Source organism: Oryctolagus cuniculus, chromosome 2 (assembly GCF_964237555.1).
Source record: "Oryctolagus cuniculus chromosome 2, mOryCun1.1, whole genome shotgun sequence".
Lineage (NCBI taxonomy): Eukaryota > Metazoa > Chordata > Mammalia > Lagomorpha > Leporidae > Oryctolagus > Oryctolagus cuniculus.
Genome location: NC_091433.1, coordinates 131,740,690 through 131,761,340, shown reverse-complemented (window position 1 = coordinate 131,761,340; position 20,651 = coordinate 131,740,690). Strand labels below are relative to the sequence as shown.

The following is a 20,651-nucleotide window of genomic DNA, read 5'->3' as shown; positions in this document are numbered from 1 at the left end:
GAATCATGAGCAGACACAAGGCGCCTATCTGGGCGCCTTTCTCCTGGCCCGGGCTTCCTTAATCACCCGTGGGTGTCTGAGCTCTGTACCCAGGCTTCGGGTACCTGGGTCACAAGTTATGAAAAGGTGCCTCGGAACCCGAGCGCGAGTATCCGCGCCTGTCCGTCACCCCGCATTGCCTGGGCCCGCACCATCCCAGGCCAGGCTGGCCCGAAGCCGAAGAGCTGAAGGAGATTGTCTGGGTTCCACGCCAGGAACTCAGAACGCCCCTGGCTCAGACATCAGCCCCTCGCACCCTATCCGGATCCTCTCAGACCCGGCCCAGGGAGCCCTGGGGCAGGCAGTGCGCCCACCTTGTTGTGTGAAGGGAAGAGCTGCTCTCTCCCCTAGCCTGGCCCACGTGGGGATCTCCACCCACTTCAAGTCCCACCCCTCTGCCTCTGAGTCTGTCACCGAGTCTGGGGATGCCAACAACAGGAAGGGGACACGGCCTCTTCAGCTGCTAGAATACGTGTCTGTTACTAGCCCCCTCACCTCTGCCCAGAGCCCACGAGTCCCTGGAAGCTTGCCCGGGTGCCCCAAGCTGCAACCCATGGAGATTCTACTCTTCTGCAGGCTGCCCAGCCCCACTCAGACCTGGCCAAAGGAGCTCGGCGTGGGCTTCTCCCAGGAGGCTGCTGGACTGCTTGGAAGAGAACCAAGTCCTCTTCAGAGGAGGCTGTGAGAGAGATACTGGGGACCCTCCCCCTGGACAGTTTTGTGTGGCTGGCCTGAGACCAGGGAGCCTGGTCTTCCCCCTAGGCCCAGAGCACATCTAACCCATGCAGCCCAAACACCAGCATCCCATATGAGTCCCGGCTGCTCCACTTCCAATCCAGCTCCCTGCTAATGCATCTGGGAAAGCAGCAGAGGATGGCCCAAGTCCTTGGGTCTGTGCACCACGTGGAAGACCTGGAAGAAGCTTCTGGCTCCTGGCTCCTGGCTTCCAATCAGCTAAGCTTAGGCTGTTGCGGCCATTTGGGAAGTGAACCAGAGGGTGAAAGATGTTTCTCTCTCTCTCTCTCTCTCTCTCTCTCTCTCTCTCCCTCTCTCTTTCTCTCTCTCTCTCTGGATCTACCTGTCTCTGTAACTCTTTCAAATAAGTAAAATAAATGTTTTTTTTTTTAAATCAGCTCAGGCTAATTTAACTTCTGAGCTATGTAACTTCTGTGCAATGCACAACCTGCCCAGCTGTACATGATAGAACTCTGATCCTGTTAGTCCCAGGGAAGTAGAATTTCAGGCTGTGAATAAGTCTGTGACCAGGCAAATGTCTGTCCATCTCTCCACTCCGGGACCGTGGGCTGGGGGGGGGGGGTGTATGAGAAAGTACTTCTTAGACCTGTCAGTGTCCTCACAACTCCTGTCCTTGCCTCTGGACCTGAGGGAGTCCACAGGATTCATAGGGCAGCTTTGGGAAGCTGGTCCCCCCAACCCCTCCACTGACATAGCGACTAAGATGGCTGTCCACTCCTCTGTGCTCAGCTCTGCCGCTGCTGACTACCTCCTCACTACCTAACTCCAGCCTCAGTGCCGCTTCCCATTTCTAAAGCTGGGAGCACTTCTTCCCACACTTGAGGACTCTGTTATATGTGTCCTGAGCTGAAAACAGCACTTCTAAGAGCTCATCTAAGGAAATTCTGGCATAGCTGCAAAGATGCGCCTTGAAGAGTGGTTGTGGGGACAACTGTTTGTGCTAATGAAAACCTTTAAGGCTTTAATACTTTAGGGACCACTCAAGCTATAGGTATCTGTGGAGCTGATATAGTGCTCCTCAGAGCACCGGAGGGCAGGCACTGTGGGGCAGTGGGGTAAGCCACCTCTTGAGATGCCAGAATCCCATATCATAGTGCCTGGGTTTCAGTCTTACCTCTGCTTCTTTTTTTTTTTTTTTTAAGATTTATTTATTTTATTTGAAAGTCACTGTTACACAGAGAGAGGAGAGGCAGAGAAAGAGAGTGGGGAGAGAAAGAGAGAGAGAGAGAGAGAGAGAGAGAGGTCTTCCATCCATTGGTTCACTCCCCAGATGGCTGCAATGGCCGGGGCTGTGCCGATCCAAAGCCAGGAACCAGGAGCTTCTTCCAGGTCTCCCACATGGGTGCAGGGGCCCAAGGACTTGGGCCATCTTCTACTGCTTTCCCAGGCCATAGCAGAGAGCTGGATCAAAGTGGAGCAGCCAGGTCTCAAACCAGCATATGGGATGCCATGGCTTCAGGCCAAGGCGTTTACCCACTGAGTCACAGCACCAGCCCCGCCCCTGCTTCTAACCAAGATTCCTGCTAATGCACCCCTCCAGAAGTCAGCAGGTAACAGCCCAAGTAGGTGGGTCCCTGTCACCCACATAGGAGACCCAGATGGAGTTCCTGGCTCCAGGCTTTGACCTGGCCCAGGCTGGCTGGTGTAAGCATTTGGGGCTGGAAAATCTCTCTCTCTCCCTCTCCTCTCTCTGTGTAACTCTTTCAAATAAATAAATAAATCTTTAAAAAAAAAAAGAAAGAAAGAAAATAATGTGGGCCGGCGCCACGGCTCAGTGGGCTAATCCTCTGCCTTGCAGCGCAGGCACACGGGGCTCTAGTTCCGGTCGGGGCACCAGATTCTGTCCCGGTTGCCCCTCTTCCAGGCCAGCTCTCTGCTGTGGCCCGGGAGTGCAGTGGAGGATGGCCCAAGTGCTTGGGCCCTGCACCCTATGGGAGACCAGGAGAAGCACCTGCCTCCTGCCATCGGATCAGCGCAGTGCGCCGGCCATGGCGGCCATTGGAGGGTGAACCAATGGCAAAGGAAGACCTTTCTCTCTGTCTCTCTCTCACACTGTCCACTCTGCCTGTCAAAAAGAAAGAAAGAAAGAAAGAAAGAAAGAAAGAAAGAAAGAAAGAAAGAAAGAAAGAAAGAAAAGAAAAGAAAAGAAAAGAAAAGAAAAGAAAAGAAAAGAATGTGAACAGATTCCATATTCCATATTCCATATAGGTTCTAAGAAAATAGAGGGCCACACATAGCTAAATGCATAGACCTGGGAAAGCCAAGCGGCCAATAAACACACGTGAGATGCTCAGGAGCATTGCTAATCAGAGGCATGTACATTAAAACAACAACAAAATGTCTTGATGCCTGTTGTTGATTGGCAAGAACTCGAGAGTGGGAAATATCACGTTGAGGGCGGAGGGGATGTGGACACGGAAGTCTGAGTGTGCTGTTGGTTAGTGTGGTGGGAGCAGCCGCTCTGCATGGACAGTGAGCCGGCAACATTCAGGCAAGGTAGACATTTTTATAACATGAGACCCAGAAACACCAATCCTGGGTACAGATCCCAAAGACATTTTCCCATACGTGCTTAAGGAAGCCTGGACAAGGTGCTTGTTGTGGCATTATTTGGGGTAGCAGGGGAGTTGGAGTCACCTGGATATCTTCCCCTAGGACAGCAGAGAAGGAAGATAAAGTGGCCACACATCGTGGAGTCATACATCAATGGGAAGCGACAGGAGTGTGGATTTTTCCAAACCTAAGGCTGCTCTTCCCTTCTCCTCCCTTCCTGGTAATTCCACTCCATGACCACCAGGTGGCGCCAAGCAAGGCAAGCATCCCTACAAAGGAGAGAACGCCTAGCATGGGTGTTGGGATCCAAGTAGGGAGACATCAACACAGTAGGGGAGCTGGGTTTCCAGACCCTGTGGGGTGAGAAAGACTTCCATAAAGGGAGGGTAGGGGACCAAGAAACTGGTTGCCTCCTGGAGAGCTAATGAAACAAACATCAAGGATTCTAGGAATTAGGACTCTCAGTGTCTGAGAGGGAGTTACTAATACAGAAAAGGAAAAAACTAGAAAGAGCCCTGTGGTTGGAATGGAACTGGAGTCACTGGTGCAAACACATAAGACTCAATAAATATACATGCAAATGTGCATAGAAGCAGACACACACACACTCCCTGCTCGGAGCACTGGGACAGTCTTGGAGCTGCAATCCCCAAGAGCAAGGACCAAAGCTAGCATCCAGCCCTTGACTTCTAAATGACATTATCCACTAAGAGAGCCAAGATGCCTTGGGGGGGAAATGGCAGGGTCAAAATCTAGAGTGTGAAAAAGTACAAAGTAAAATTGATCTGTCCTGTGCCAGAGACATGCCCATAGAAAACAAGACCTTTAAACAATGGTGTTGACAGTCCAGTGAAGAAAGAGTAGTCTTTTCAAAGAATAGTGCTGGAATAACTGGATGTTCATATGCATAATAATCAAATTGGGTCCTTAATCACACAATATACAAAAATTATCTCAAAATTAAAGTTCTAAATGTAAAAGCCAAACTTTGTCTTTTAGAAGAAAATATAAGTCTACATCTTAAAAATCTTGGATTTGGCAATGGCTTTTTAGAAATAATATCAAACATACAAGCAACAAAGGAAAAAATCATAAATCAGACTGCATCAAAAGTAAACACTTTTGTATGTCAAAGGATATTATCAAGAAAGTGAAAAAACACAGAATGAGAGAAAATATTGGCCAATCATATATGTGATGAGAAGTGCACCTAGAATAGATAAACAATACTTAAAAGTGAATGATATAAAGACAAATAACCCACTATAAAAATAGGCAAAGAGTCCAAATGCATACTTCTTCACAGAAGATACACAGATGGCCAGTGAACACACGAATCACCAGGAAAATGAAGGTGAAAATCATAATGAAGTACTGCTTCATGCCCACTAGGATGGCTACCATCAAAGAGCCAGTAACAAGCATTCGTGAAAATGTGGAGACTGAAATGCTCATTCACTGCTGGGAGGTGAAGGGACATAAAATGGTGCAGCCACTTGGGAAAAGGGGTGGCAGTTCTCCAATGCAGAACTAATGGACCCAACAATCTTGCTCCGTTATATTCAAACACCCAATAGCATTGTGAACATGCGGCCACACAATGACTTTCACAAGAGCGCTCACAGCAACCTGATTCATACCAGCCAGATGTCCATCAGCTGATGGATGGTTATACAAAATGGGGGATGTCCACACACTGGAAAATTATTCCACCTCAAAAAAGGATGGGCTGGTAAGACATGCTGCATTATGGTTGAACCTTAAAAACAACATGTCACAAAAGGCTACATATTGCACAATATCATTTATATGAAACGTTTAGAAATGATAATGCTATGGAGGCAGAATGTAGATTAATAGTTGCCTATAGCACCAAAGAGTCAGAAGGTGGTAACTTCAGAGTAAGAGGTTTCCTGTGAGGGAAGTGGAAATACTCCACAACCGATTGTGGTGGTGGTTGCACAATTCTGCGAATGCATTAGAAAACAATGAAATAGTGCAGTTAGCTAGGTGATGTCTATGATATATAGATTATAGCTCAATGGAGCTCTTACAGGGTGAGGAAGGACAAAGAAGACACTTTGAAGGGACTCCCATAGTTGGGACAATTTGTAAATTAAATAGCGATAAGAACAAGTTATAGCCCACTAGAGACAGTGGAATCCATTTGTTGACACTGATATAAACTATGATGAGAAGCAGGATACACACAATAGTCTCAAAGATCCTCACTACAAAAGACTTACTAATTACAAAGGGGGAAACAATAATGTCACAGGGAGAAACGGCAGGCACCACCTTACTCGAATGATCAAAGTTAACATCACCAGTGACAAATTAAAATCACATCCCACCTGATGGGTCACAGGCCACAGTGGGAATAATTCAGCATCACTGTTGTGATATTCCTGCCAAAGATGCGTCTCCTGAAGTGAATCATTGGGAAACATCAAACAAATCCTCACCGAGAGACACTCTACATAACAGCCCATGAAAGTCAAGTGAAGACTGAACTGTCACAGCTTGAAGGAGGCGAAAGAGGCATTACAACTGAACAAGCCTCAGCTGGAATCCTTGGATAACCAGGGACATTTTCAGGACCTGTGGCGAAACTTTGTGATGTTTAAGGAGTCAATGAGACAATGTTAATTTTTCTGATTTTGATGACTGTGCTGTAATTATGAGGCAAGATATCCTTGTTTGTTAGAAACACAGAAGAAACCATGCATGCTCAGTTGATTGGTGAGAGAGGACAGTTTTTGCATTGCCCTTGACAATTCTTCTGTACATTTCAGACCGTTTAAAACAAAACAAGAAACCATGTTGCATGCAAAATAACTGACCCATATTCTTCAAAAATATCTTGATACAAGACAATGAAAAGTTGACTGTTTCCAGCTAAAGGAGACTAGCAAGAACTTGAAAACTAAATGTAATGAATCCACAGGAACCTCAGGATTTTTTGTGGGAAATGAAATTAAAAGATTTGTTTGTTTTGGGGCAAAAAAATTTTGAAATTATGCTTTCAAGGGATCTTCAAAATTTTCATGGGAAATAAATATTATTTAAAAGCTATGCATGATTTTTAAAAATTTTGCACCACGATAAATATCTTTTAATTTCACTTTCTATGAACTTTTTGAAATACCCTAAAAATACTATATTAAATCCTGGACCAGAAAAAAAATAGTGTAAGAGATTTTATTGGAACAATTTGGAAAAATCCTAATAAAACCTGAAGACTATATAACAGCATTGAATCAATGTTAAATTTCCTGACTTTGATAACCATTCTATGATCATGTAGGAAAAGGCTCTCCTTAGGAAATACACACAAGGGAATATAAGGCCAGCAAAAGGGAACATACTGTGGACAACTTATTCTCAAATACTCCAAAACAATGTTACAATTGTTACAAAGGAAATAGAAGCAAATTCATATAATGTTATCTAGACAGCTATTAAAAGAAATGTAGTGCTATGTCCACTAGCATGTAAGATCATGACCTATTTTTTAGGGCAATTTGCAGAGTAGCTGGAATAGTATAAATCATTGTTGAGAAAATATACAAATGATTTGCACATGCAATACTGTAAATAAGCCAAGCAATTCTGGGGGAAACATTCAGGAGATGGAATTGTATTTACTTCATTCTGATTATGTTACAAATTTATGTTAATTTATTATTTTAATTAAGTAATATATAAATATAGCCTCACTACAGGAAAGCTTAAATAATATATGTAGTGCTTTTAGGATTTAAAACACATAGCAGGCGGGACCAGTGCTGTGGTATAAGCGGGTAAAGCCACCGCCTGCAGTGCCGGCATCCCATATGGGCGCCAGTTTGGATCCGCTGCTCCATTGCCGATCCAGCTCTCTGCTATGGCCTGGGAAAGCAGTAGAAGATGGCCCAAGTCCTTGGGCCCCTGCACCTGCATGGGAGACCTGGAAGAAGCATCTGGCTCCTGACTTCGGATCAGCCCGGCTCTGACTGTAGCGGCCATTTGGGGAGTGAGCCAGCAGATCCAAGACCTCTCTCCCTCTCTCTCTGCCTCTGCCTCTTTGTACCTCTGCCTTTAAAATAATCAAATAAATAAATCTTTTATTAAAAAAAATACATAGAATGTTTGGGCCAGCGCTGTGGCGCAGCGGGCAAAGCCACCGCCTGCAGTGCCGGCAACCCACATAGGCACTGGTTCAGGTCCCTGCTGCTCCTCTGCCGATCCAGCTCTCTGTTATGGCCTGGGAAAGCAGTAGATGATGGCAAAGGTGGTTGGGCCCCTGCACCTGAGCGGGAGACCAGGGGAGGCTCCTGGCTTCAGATCAGTTCAGCTCCAGCTAGTTGTGGCCATTTGGGGAGTGAGCCAGCAGATGGAAGACCTCTCCCTCTCTCTCTGCCTTTCAAATAAATAAACAAGTCTTTAAAAAATATACATAGGAGGCTACCTCCAAAATTTATGGAAAAACAGAATGAAATGTAAGTCTACTTTTCATGCAAAAAAATTGGGCTAAAATCCATGTGTACTTTTCCCATAATATGCAGTTTTCATAAGCTTTTTGTAAGCCCCTCATATACTGGATTTCAACCCTTTTGAGCAAAATTAAGTCGTCTTAATTCCATTTTTTACGAACTTTTTGAAGTGCCCTCATTTCTCTAGCTTAGAGAGAAGGAACTGTTTCTTAGAGGACAATTTGTATTTAAAATAGAGAATTGTAAACTCCCTTTCAAAAAAAATCGATTACAACAATGATTATGCAATCATGCCTCTATTAAATACAGCGATCTTTTAAAATAAAGCTGCCACCCAGTAATGAGGCTGTCTGTTTCCAATGGCCCTCATCAGAAAGGTGAGCGCTCACCTTTCAGAACTCCCTCCGAAATGTGGGCGCCCCTGCCCTCTTCGTCTGGCCAGACCCCGCCGGCCTCGGTTTCCACCTGACAACCGCCAGCCCGCAGCTGTCTGAGGGCCTCACCTGGGCTGTGAAAGTTTCCCTGGCTGTCCTTCCCCACCCCGTCCTACATCTCCCCCCAAGCCCCAGGCCTCGGCTTCGCCCTCGGAGCTCCCCCGTTCTGCAAAGGCTCGGGGCGCAAGAGCGGGGAAGGAGCCGCGGGGCTGGGTCCCCACGCCCCTGACCGCTAGCACCACACTCTGCCCGACACAACCGCAAACAAATGCCCGTGCGCTTTGCTTTGGAAAGGAGTTTGACAGTGTATCAACCGCAATAAAAACGCCCCTATCCTGTTGAACCTGTGAGGACCCTGAAGACGCCATGCCCCACGGAGCGCGCCACCCGCGCAAAGGTTTTGGTTTGCGCCTTTTGTAAAGGTTGAAGAACCGAACACTCTGGTTTATCCGGCCAGGGAATAGCTAAGGAAAAGATACACTGTAACGTAAAATATTGAAAGTACTCAGACATGCAGGTGTGGCCTCAAATAGACGGATTACAAAGCTGCAGGTTTGCCTACAAATTGCACAATTTAATACACGTTTTAAAAAAGAAAGCCTGGCAGGTTCTCTTTAGCGAGCACTGGGGCTTCCCCCCTCGGGGCTTCTCCCCAATGCTACTCTTGTTGCCCGGCGGGATGAAGTGGCGGGATGAAGTACGCAAAGGGCCAAAGAGAGAAACTGAGAAAAAGAATATCTTCAGCCAGAGGAATGCAGTTCTCCCGGGGAAGGACGGTGGTTTCCTGGCACCTTGACCGGCCCCGTGGGGGCAATGGGTCGCGGGTGGCATTCCCGGGATCTCTCAGAACAAAGCCACAACCAACGAGCCCACCTGGACTAGAGGACGAGTAGCGGCCCCTCGCCCCTCACCCTCCACCAGAGAGTCCGCGGGCGCGACCGGAGCGCAGCAGGGTTAAGCCAAACGTTGGCGGCCGCGCGAGCGGGGTTTCCCCGGGCTCTGTCTCGCTGGACACAACCCGCTCGTGCCCTCCGAGACCGCGGCGAGCTGACCCACCGGAAGGATGCGGGAGAAACCGGAGGACTGCGGGCACCCGGCCGCGCTTTGTTTGGGTCCCGCGCGGCCTCCTCGTTTCCGGCCCCGCCCCTTGCCCCCGGCCCCGACGACCCCTCCTGCTAGCCCGGGGCTGGCCCCCACGCCTGCACGCTCCCCTCTCGAGGCCGCTCAGCTTCGCCCCAGTGGGGCGGACTCCGGTTACCCGAGGAAAAAATCAGCCAGAACCAGTCTAGATGGGCCGGGATCGGGCGCGACCCAGGAGCGTGCGAGCCCGAGCGTCCCGGCTCCCATTCTGCAGACCGCACCTCCGAGAGGGGAAAGCGAAAGTGCTAGGGATGGGGCTGTGGCTGAGGCTGCGACAAGAGCCGGGGTGGGGGAGACCGGTCCCGGGGAGGAAGGACGGAGCCTGGGGACGCCGGAGATGGCGACCGGGGCGGAGCCACCTGCGCCGGGCGGCCCCGAGAGCGCGCGAGCAGCCGCCGGTCTATCTGAGAGATTTCGGAGGGCCGCGCCCACATCGCATCCACACACATTCCCGAGTTTGTTGTCCGTGAGAACCCAGGAGTAGAACGCGAATATATCCCCTGCTAGGGAACTTTCGGGGGCTCAGGGTCCCGCATGCATTTCTGAGGGGGCAGAGGAAACGCTGCCGGCTCTCGCTCCATATCCACGCGAGCCTCCAGGGCGCATGGAGCGGAGGGATGCGATGTCTTCAGACAAGTGGGGCCGCGCCCCGCGATTCGTCCCTCGGGCAGCCCGCAGATGCCAGTGCACTGGCAGAGAAAATTCCTTGACTGCGTTCGGTGGAGTTTGTTGGACTTTGTTTTTATTTATGTTTTGCCTTGCCAGAAAGGGAAAAATGAGTTACAAGAAAAGGGAACGGGATTAAAATCTAAAAGAAAAGTAAGTAAACCCTTTTCTGCAGATGCGCGCGCGTGAGTCGTAATCTTGGTCGCATTCCTGGAAATGGTCGCGTGGGTTCGGCTCGCCGCGTGCGCCTTCCTCGGGCTCAGGGCCCAAGGGCGGCGGCGCTCCTGTCCCCGCGGCCGCCACCCAAAAGCCCGCCGGGCCCTCCACGCGCTGGCCGCTCGGCCTTGCCGGCGCGGTTCGCCCGGTCCACCGCAGTGCCCGCTGCCTTTCCCGCGTAGACTGGAACCCGCCTCTCCCGGGGACCTTGACCTCGCGCGGACCTCGTCGCCACGTTTAGCTCTCCCTGACCTGCTTTTGAACCCGCTAATCCGGTCCCGAACTCTCGCCCCACGGCGATCCCTCGCCCCAGCCCCGGCGCGCTAATTCCCGCTGACCCCGCCGCCCGGCCCGGCTCTCGGCTCGCGCGTCTCGAGAGGGCGGCGGGGGCTTTCGGCCTCGGAGCGCGGCGTTCTGGGGTGCGCAGGCTGGGACCGGCCCACGTCGCCCCGACTCGCGCTCGTATGCCCGCGGGCCCTCGCACAAAGTCCCTGGTTTCCAATCTTCCGTCCTTCTCTTTCTTTAGTTTCCTCTCAATTTGATACTTTTTTTTTTTCTTTTTAAAACTAGAAACCTAGCGGCCCCACAAGAATGTGAGTCCTTGGTAACACTCGAAACTGGCGACACGTTGGGGGCGCGGGCACTTCCACAACGGCCGGCCGGCCGGCGGCGAGAACACGGGCGGGCTGACCAGGCTTCCGGGAAACAGTGCCAGGCGCGGGCGTGGGCGGACGAGGCCGGGGACCACGCATCGCGTGCAGGGATTGGACACATGCTGGAGACGCGGCGGGACCTTGGGGCGTCCAGAGAAGAGACTGGGGGTCCGGAGAGACCCCCGTTTAAATCATTTTATAATACTTCCTGCTGTTATTTTTTTTCTCAAGTGCGTATTTTCATTTTTTCAAAGGAAAATGGAAGAAATTGATGAAATTGGTCCGCTTCACACCCATTACAAACACGGGCGCCCTCCCCCAACTCCAAACAAACACCCAAGGCGTGGGTCCTCCCGTTCCGCTGCTTAGGGAGGTTTGGTTTCTGGGTTTCATTGTGTTTTGTAAGCGTTCTGGGCCAGGGCGTGGCACTTGGGTCCTCTTCTAGGCCCCTGAGGCTGGCGAAAGCGCCTCTTTAGGGGAGGTATTTTTAGAGATTGATCTCTAGCCAGAAGAGCAACTCGGCCTTAGCGGCTTCCCGGCCTGTGAACTGCGGGTGGAGTGGCCCCACAGTGCCCACCTGAGCCCCCCTGGGACCTGTCTGCCCAAGGGAAGGTTGGCCAACTCGCGTGCACGCCTCGGGGATCTGCGTAGTTAGGGTTCACACCGTTCCCCAGCACCTGGTGCTGTGCCAGGCACATAGTAGGAGTTGAATAGTATGTTGTATGAAGGATATTCCCAAGAATATGCGGCAGCCCGCAGAGGACTGCTGCCAGCAGATACAATTCCTGGAGGCATCTCAGGATAATGGGACAAGCGTCCCAGGCTGCAACCTGGGAGGGTCTGGCCCAGTAGCAGGCACTGTCTCAGGATTCTCTCATTGCAGGCCTGTCACCCACCACAGGCTGTCACCCGGTTCCTCAGCCTTTGCTCTCCAAGCGTATCCTGCAACCCACCTGCACGGATCAAGGATGGCAAACGATCACTTCTGGGGCAACTGAGTCCAAAACGCCTGGATCCCTGAACACTGGGGATGAGGGAGGGAGGTGGCTGCACTGCAAAGACAAAAAGGAGCCTACACAAATCTTTGCAGGCAAGCTCCCTCCCAGAGGTGGATCAGGGAAGGAAGGGGAAATGCTGCCCTCAATGGAAACATCAAAAGAAACTACCAGGCTGGTCGCTGGCATCCCATATGGGCACTGGTTCGAATTGGCTGCTCCACTTCCCATCCAGCTCCCTGCCAGTGGCCTGGGAAAAGAGTACTTGGGCCCCTGCCAACCATGTGGGAGACCCCCAGATGAAGCTCCTGGCTTGAGTCTGGTCCAACTCCAGCCCTTGGGGTCATTTGGCTCTGTGTATGTAACTCTTTCAGATAAATAACTAATTTTTTAAGAAACAAAGAAATCATCTCTTCAAATGCATTCTAATAACATGGAAAATTTTGTTCCACTAGATTCGTTTGAGCTGTGAAACCCTGCATACAAAGGCGACCCATGCTGGCCTCTGTGTCCCTCCCCAAAGGCAGTCCCGGCAGTCAGGAGCTGGCCAGTGTATGTCCAGGTCTCCCTGCCTGGGTGGGAAGTGGGAAGGAACAGAGAGCCCAGACATTGCGACCTCACCATCCCTTCCTGGGGGGGGGGGGGGGGGACTTGGATTCCCAGCTATGTCCCTGGGTTGTAGTTCTTGGACCTCAAGAAAGGCCATGGGGCAGCTGGGTTCTCCAGCCAGCAAACTGGCAGAATCAGAATGATAAATGGGAAGTTGAATGGTGTCTGTGCCAGGACCTGCAGCTAGATGACCACGTACAGGGTTCTGACCCCCAGCTCGCTTCCTCCTTAACCTCAGTGTCCACTTTTAGAAAATGAAGGCTTGGCCAGACAGGCAGGAGGTCGCCATTGGCAGCCAATCTGATTTCTCCCACACCCTCACCCAGGACAGGCAAGGAGGTGGCTGAGGTTGAGGACCCAGAATTAGCTGGTAACCTCCCAGCTGGACAACCTCCCCCTGCCTCCCTTGAACTTGGCTAAAGGGGAGGCTGATCGCATGCTTTTATCCACTCTGGCCAGAAGAGGAGGGGTCCAACTAGTGCCACCCGGCTTTAAGCCTAAATTGGTTGAAGCTTTTACTTTCTTTCCTCCAGCACCCAAGGAGTGGATGCCAGGAACTAGATTAAAGTGCTCTATACAGATTAACTTATTCATCATAATTCCGGAGGTTGGGACTAGTATTATTGCCATTCAATGGATAAGGACGCTGCAGAGCCGTATGTGAGTATGTAAACCCAATCTAGCGGAGAGCAGGGGACTCTGACTCATCACTCCAGAGCCTGTAATTCCAACAAGCCAGGCTGTCCTGATGGACCATCCTGATTGAACAGAATCCAAAAGGAGGCTTCTGGAAGGCAACTGGGGATCCACAGGCATGGGATGGCACTTCCCTCACTCCCCGCTTCTTCTGGCCAAACTGACAGCTGGATACCAAGTCAGGGAGACACAACACTCTCACAGGAAAGGCAGAAATAATGTGTATGTCCATCAATAATGAATGATCACACAAAATGCGCTATTACTATACAATGGAAGCTTACTTGGCCATAAAAAGGACTGACATCCTGACGATGCTATGACATCATCAAGAATAAACCTTGAAATGTTATGCTAAGTGAAGAAGGCTGACACAGAAGCCACATGCTCTATGATTCCTTGTATAGCAAACATCCAGGACAGGCAAATCCACAGAGACAGAAAGATCAGTAGTTGCTTAGCACTGAGGTGAGGAGTGCAGGTTTCTTTTGATGTGATGAGAATATTCTAAAATTGATGGCGTTAGTGCTTGCACACATCTGTAAATATATTAAAAGCCTTTGAATTGTATGGTATGTGGGTTAGATCTCAATAAAACTGTTGCCAAAGATAACAAAAACAAAATAATGCACAGCCACAGTTACAGGATGTGAAGCTGCCACCCAGCCAGGACGAACCCAGGCTCTGTGTTGCAAGTTATCTGTAGGTTCTTGTGCCTCCACAGAGCTAACAGCTTCCAGGGCGGCACCTCACCCCTCAATCTGAAAGCCCCCAGGGGCTGTGCACCAGGAGTCAGGATCCCACTGCGAACCTGTGAGGACAGAGCCTGGGAGGGTGCCCCACTCCAATGTTGCAGTTAGAAGAAGAGAGTTCACCTTGTTAGGGCCCTAGGGTCATAGCACACCTGAATTCGAATTAATACCAACCAGCTGTGTGACCTTGGCCTCAAATTCCTCCTCAGCAAACTGGAGCCACACTAACTAGTTATGTGACTATTTCATGAAATTATCAGCTTAGTACAGCTTTGGGCAACCAGGCAGTGCATCCCTTCCTAGAAACAGATCCAGGGTCCATCGGTTGTGGGGGATGATCCAGGAGGAATCAGAAAGTGCTGGGAGTGGAGGGATTCCGCTTGTGGAGAAAGAAGGGGCATTCTGGGAAGATTCTCTCCTCTCCTGCACGTCTTTGTTTTAACTCTTCGGCAGGAGGATCTGAATTCCAGAAATGGACAGGTAAAGAGGACACTCAAGTCCCAGCAGGGAAACAGCTGAAAAGGGGAGCAAGGACCAAAGAGGAGGGAGAGAAGGAGGGGGAGAGGAGTGGAGCCAGAGGCCTGTGAGACTGCCGGAGAAGCCCGGGAACGGAGGGGCCAAGAGGAGGGAGAATGCCCAAAAGGGTGAACAGGGTGGCCAGGTTGGCAGGTGAGAGGAGAGGGGAGGGTGCTGTAGAGAAATCTGGAGAAAAAGCAAAAATCCTCACATCAGGAGCCCCAAACCCCCTGATCTAGAACCTGGGGATGCTGACCCTGTCAGTTGCCCACTGCACCTCCTCCCCCAAACTTCCTCCTCCACCCCTGGCAACACCTCCTCTCCTGCCTCACCCCCAGCTGATGTGTCCATTTCTCCTTTCCTTAATCAGCACTTGGTGAGCACCTCCAGGTCTCTGCTCCAGCAAAGGCCCCTGCTCTTGTTTCAGCTCAGTGGTGCCGAAGCAGTTTCCACCCAGAAGACTTAAATGTTTAAGTGCTCACCAAGAACCCCAGGGGACCATTTGGTTTGAGAATGAGCAGCGGTGATTTACTGTGCAGCCAGTGTTGAGATCTCTAGTTTGCCTCCTTTTTTTTTCTTAAAGATTTATTTATTTATTTGAAAGTCAGAGTTACACACAGAGAGGAGAGGCAGAGAGACAGGTCTTCCATCCACTGTTTCACTCCCTAACTGGCCGCAAAAGATGGAGCTGCATCGATCTGAATCCAGGAGCCAGGAGCTTCCTCCAGGTCTCCCATATGGGTGCAGGTGCCCAAGGACTTGGGCCATCTTCTACTGCTTTCCCAGGACATAGCAGAGAGCTGGATCAGAAGTGGAGCAGCCGGGACTCAAACTGGCACCCACGTGAGATGCTGGCACTGCAAGTTGTGGCTTTACCTGCTATGTCACAGCCACAGAGGCCCCTTGCCTCTTTTCTTAAGCCCGTCTGGCCCTAGCCCAAGGCCAGAGCCAAGGTGAGGGCTGATGACTGCTCCAAAGTGGCCCTGTGTAGAACCCTGCCCAGATCCTCAGCCTTTCCAGGTGGTCCTCCTGGCAGGCCCAAGCACTCAGCAGCTCAGGGGTATAGCCAGCACTGTAGCAGGCCTGGTGCATTGCCATGGACCCACTGGCTCTGGAGTTGGGGAGTTGAAGAAAATAAGAGAACGCTGCCTTGGGGGATCCAGGCTGTGCCTGGAGATGGCTTAGGGCTTCGGCTGCCACAGTAGCTGGGCTTACCTAAACTGTAGACCAGAGTTCAACAGACACACTGATGGCCCATGCGCCACCACCAGGAAGGGTAAGTGCCGGGCAGTGAGTCAGGCAGTGGGTTCAGAGGGGGTGCAATGCTGGAGATTTCAGCATCTCACCCTAGAGCAGGCAGGCCCAGCCAACTGGCGGTCTCTGCTCACTGACTCAGTGGTAACCTCATGGCCCTGCCTATCCTCACAGTGGTGCCCCCCTCCCAGTCCTAGAGTCCTGCTGCCCGGGACCACCAGCTGACATGCCTCCATCATCTTGGCATAGCCTGAAATGGGTCAGCCAGAGGGCCTGCAGGCGACAAGCCATGCAGAAGGGACCTAAACACTGGAGGTGGAGGAGTCTCACCATGTTCAGGCCAGGAAACTGCCCTCCTCCAGTTTCAGCATGGCTACTCTAATAGGAATACTGTTTGTTTTATAAAATAATAAGTCATTGTAAAAAAATTTTTTTCAATAGTTTTTCAGCTCCCTTTAAAATATCACCACCAAGCCCACCAGCACATAAACACCAGAGGCCCGACCCTGGATCCCTCTCTACTAGGCCAGTGTAGAGCTGTGGCCCCCAGGCACCTAGCCCTGGGCCACAGGTGTGGGACTGGGAACTCAGCGGGGTGCAAAGCCCTTCTGCCAACTGAGCCTCCCTGAGCCTCATCTTGCAGTAGGGTCCCTCCCCGGCTCCCAGCAGGCTCCCATTGCCCTTTCTATGCTTGAGCTTAGCCTTCTTTCGCGGGAGGCAAACCCCAATCCCAGCAAGGTGGCGGAGCAGAACAGCAGCCCTGGGAACTAGATTCTCTGGGGGCAGAGCAAGTGCCACCCAGGATTTCCAAGGGACCTTTGAGTGGGTCCCCAAAACCAGCAGGGAGAGTGTCAAGCAGGGGACCTAGGCACAAAGCCAGTGCAGCAGGGCAGAGAAACCCGACTTCTGAGCACCCAGGCCCTGGCAGCTACTGGGCGGAAGTGCGGGCTGACAGTGGGGAGGAAGGGAGGAAGCAGGGGCGGGTGAGCACGAGGGAGGGAGGCTGGGCCCCAGCCTTGGTGAGAGCCAAGCAGCTTCTAGTGCGGAGCTGAGCTGGGTCCCGAGGTCCAGGCCTAGAAAGCATCTGAGGGATAAGAAAGAAAGAGCCATGGGGTATGGTTGTGAGCACCTGCTGCAAAAGCTGGTGGCTTCCCAGGGAGCCGCACCACACCGCGGCACTCAGCCATGTACACATCTTCCCTCCAAAGCACCCAGAAAACCATTCACATTGCCCACCCTGGAGAGGGCAGGTGACGGGTGGGAGGGGGGGGGCATGCAGGGTGCTGTGTATCCCTTGGAGCCAGGGCCTGGCTCTCACCCACTGAGCTCCAGGAAGGGAGGATGGGGAGGGTTTGGAAGAGGCCCACAGCCTACAAAGGGGCAAGGATTGGAGTGGGGGTGGGTGCCACTGAGCCAGGCAAGGCCAGAGAGGACAGCCTCTGTCCCCAACCCAGGCCCATCCTTGGAGAACCACCACCACCCCAAAACACCCTATTTCTAAGGGGCCTGTGAGGAGCGCCCCTCCCTGCCGACCTTGCCTGCCTCCAGCTACGGGGGGGGGGGGGTGGTCCGCGCCTCGGAGGCTGGGGAGCACACACGGGCAGAGCCTCGCAGGCCTCCAGCCCAGGTCTCGCTGTGCCCAGAATCTGCTCATCCCGCGAAACGCCAGCCCCCGGGTGCCCCTAGACCCGCGGAGGTCCCAAGGGAGATGACCGCGGCCTACGGCGGTCCCACACGACCAGGAAAGGGCTGGGCCAGCTTCTGTGGGTCGCCTGCACTGTGGTGGAGCAGGGTCGAAGCTGTCGCCCTGCCCCCTGCTGGCGGGGAATCTCCCTCCCACCTCTTCTGTGTTTGGGTTCTCCCATAGCTTCACAAAAAAAGGAAGTGGAGACAGGTAGGGACTGCCCTGGGCCCCTGAGGTCTTGGCCAAGTTGGGGTGATGGCGAGGCAGCAGGCGTAGGACACTGTGCTCCGCTCCCAAATGCGCCATGAGAAGCCCCGGGATCCCAGTGAATTCGCACCAGCCGGACTTGCCGCGCCTCCGGCTTCCAGGGGTGGGGAGTGGGGGGTAGTCCACCAGAACCAGACGGGGTCTCAACGTGCGCCCCAGCATGCACACACTCGGATGGGACCGACTCACACCCCCTCGCCACGTATAGGTACCAGCAGGGCACGCAGGTGCGACAAAAAGCCTTCCCACCTGGACTGGGCACAAGGCATCGACAGGATGCCCCGTGGCCCGGCACAATTCGCCTCTCAGGCAGGGTGCGAGCGGAGGGCCTCTAGCTGGGCCTAGAAGATCCTTGGCTGGGTCAGGGCCTGGGCCTGGTGAAGTGCCCCCCCCCAACCCCCGCTCCTCGCCCGTCACCCTGCTGCCGGCACGAAATCCTGGTTTCATCGCCCTATCCCCGGCGTAGGAGCGGTGCGGCTAGGGCACCGTTCTAGACCGAACGCGAGAAAGGACCGAGGTCGCAGGAGAAAGGAGGAACCTGGGAACTCCTAAAGTCTACACGGGTCTGGTCTGGCGCGGCCTCCCTGCGGGGCTCTCCCGCAGCTGGGGAAGAAAAAGCCGCTCGAACCTCCTGGGACCCCGCAGGAGGCCACGGTTCAGCCCTGGGAGGCGCAGGTCCGGAAAGCCGGCCACCGACCCCAGGAGAGGAGACTGGAACTGAGACCCGAGTTGCTGGCACACAAAGATGCCATTAGCGAGATGAAAAATTAAAACGGTGAAAACAAAGAAAGCCCGGCTGGGTCCAGCAGGTGTTGTCCCAGTTTTGTTCACCCAGAACCCGGGCCTCACGTGTGGTGGGCACAACCTCGTGGGCTACGGGGTGGGCGGGGGTCCAGCTGAGGGTTGGTTTGCTGCTTACAATAAATTCGAGAGAGCCAAAGAAAAGAAATGTCCGTGAGGAAGGGAGGTGGGGCAGGCGGGGTGGAGAACGCACCCCATTGGGCTGGGTTGGGGGCTGGGGCGGGGTGGGGTGGGTCAGAGAGAGAGAGAGAGAGAGAGAGAGAGAGAGAGAGAGAGAGCCGAGAGCACGGACCCCTGCAGCCGCGCTCCTCTGGCCCTCGCACTTTCCCCAGGGCCCTCTTGAAACTCCATAAACCTTTCTCCCCTCCCCTGCACACTTCCACAGCCCCACGCTTTGTTCGCAGGAACTCAGCGCCCACAGTTGGTGCACCACAGTTGGTGCACCCCTGGTCCTGCACCCTGGGCGCGACCCTCTTTCTCCAGTCGCCTCCCCAAATAACTGCGCCTCCTCCCCTCTCTCTTTCCCTCCCTTAGGACATATCAGCGGGCTCTCTACTCTTTCCAATTTCCCCGGTTCCAAACCCTAAGTAGAGGCGTCCTTGGTTCCCCAATTAAGTGACTGGGGCGCTGCTGCCCGTCTTCTGCTGGAGACATCTGGGATTGGACAGATGCACACACTCACCCGTTCACACACACGCGAGACATCAACACCGTGCAATCTCAAACGCCGTACTTCCAAAAGGTCGTGGAAATGAAATAAAAGAGAATTGTTTGGTGCATAGTTGTTTTCACCATTCCTATTTTCCACAAACGTTTGCAGTTTTTAATGCATGGACTTCAAAATTCTTTTGTACCACACACATAAAAAAGAAATATTACCTTCTAATTCCATCTGTCACAAACTTTTCGAAGTCCCCTCGTAGACCCGTTCACCCCTTACAGGAGTCACGGGCTCTACTCCTGCGACACACCTGGCCACTTACACCCTGCTCTCGGCCTGTTCTCACAGCCATCCTCCACCAGCCCCTCAGACAGCCCGAAGCCATCTGGCTCACCCCCATCAGGTCGGAAACGGCGAGGAAAAAGTCTGCATGGATGGCGCTTTAGGGGAGAGGTCAGCGCGCCTTCTGGGGCGCACACACATTTCGTTCTCAACCCTTTCAAGTCTCTAAGTCAACGGAAAGGAAGTGGGGGCCAGGCCCCAGCTGGCGCTGAGAGAGAAATGAGACTCTCTAAAAAGCGCTCCGGACGCGGGGCCTCCGAGGGCCGCTGCTGGAGTCCCCACTCCCAGCTCCTCACCGCCCGACCCCGCCCGCGGCCAGCCGCGCTCACCACCGCCCTCTGTCTCTCTGTTGCCCGCGAGGGCGGGGATGTGGACCCGGCGCAGAACGAAGGGACGGCTCCCGGCGCGCGCGTGGTGTGTGGGGTGGTGAGTCCCAGGAACTGCCCACCTATCTATCCCCGTCTCGGGGTGCAGCCCCTCAGAGTGCTACGGCCCGGGAGCTGCGCGGGAGCCGGGCGTTTCCGCCTCCGTCGCGACTCTAGGTTCCCGGACCCGGCGTCAGTGTGCGCGCTTGGCCCCACGCCCGGAGTGCGGGGGATTTTCCCGGCCTCACATGCTCAAGCTTGTTGCCCTGACTCTCGTTCTTGCCCTTCCAGAAGGGACAGGGAGTTCACGAGTGTGGGTGTGAATGTGCTGGGGGTGGCACACTGAACCCCCGTCTGCGCCCATCCCCGTCTCCAGCCCCACCCCACCCCCGCCAAGAACCCGAGCCAGGCCAACCTCCTGTTCTCTGTTCTGTCCCGCCGGGGTGTCCTTCCTCGAATACTTTGGTTATCGATCCTGCTGAGCGGCCGGAGCTCGGAGACCGCGCGTCCCTGGGGACGCAGGGAGTGCGGAAGCCAGCAGGCTGGTGGCGAGGGGAGGAGAGGCTGACCAACTTTGGGAGAGGGTGTCGATTGTACTCTGGGGCCGCCCCAGCCTCCCTCTGCGCGGCTCCGAGCGGGGCTAGACTAGGGGTGGAGAAGTGGAGCTACCGCCCCCTGCCCACTCGCCCCGGGAGCGGAGTCCGGGTGAGCCGCCGGGACTCCGGGAACCCGCACTCGCGGCCAATCAGAGCGGAGGGGCGGAGCAGCAGGGCGGGG

At 53.2% G+C, this 20,651-nt stretch overlaps 1 protein-coding gene across 2 annotated transcripts in view; it reads right to left on the bottom strand.

Annotated features, from left to right (window-relative positions):
• The window catches only part of CD207 (CD207 molecule), a 62,004-nt gene extending 41,411 nt beyond the window's left edge, over nt 1-20,593 (bottom strand). Inside the window, exon 1 of one of the 2 annotated variants that reach the window (XR_011386545.1) lies at nt 20,290-20,593. The gene's annotated coding sequence lies outside the window, so the exon portion shown is untranslated. The remainder of the gene's footprint in view (nt 1-20,289) is intronic. The other variant, XM_070069009.1, reaches the window with a different exon arrangement.
• Nucleotides 20,594-20,651: the final 58 nt, after the last annotated feature.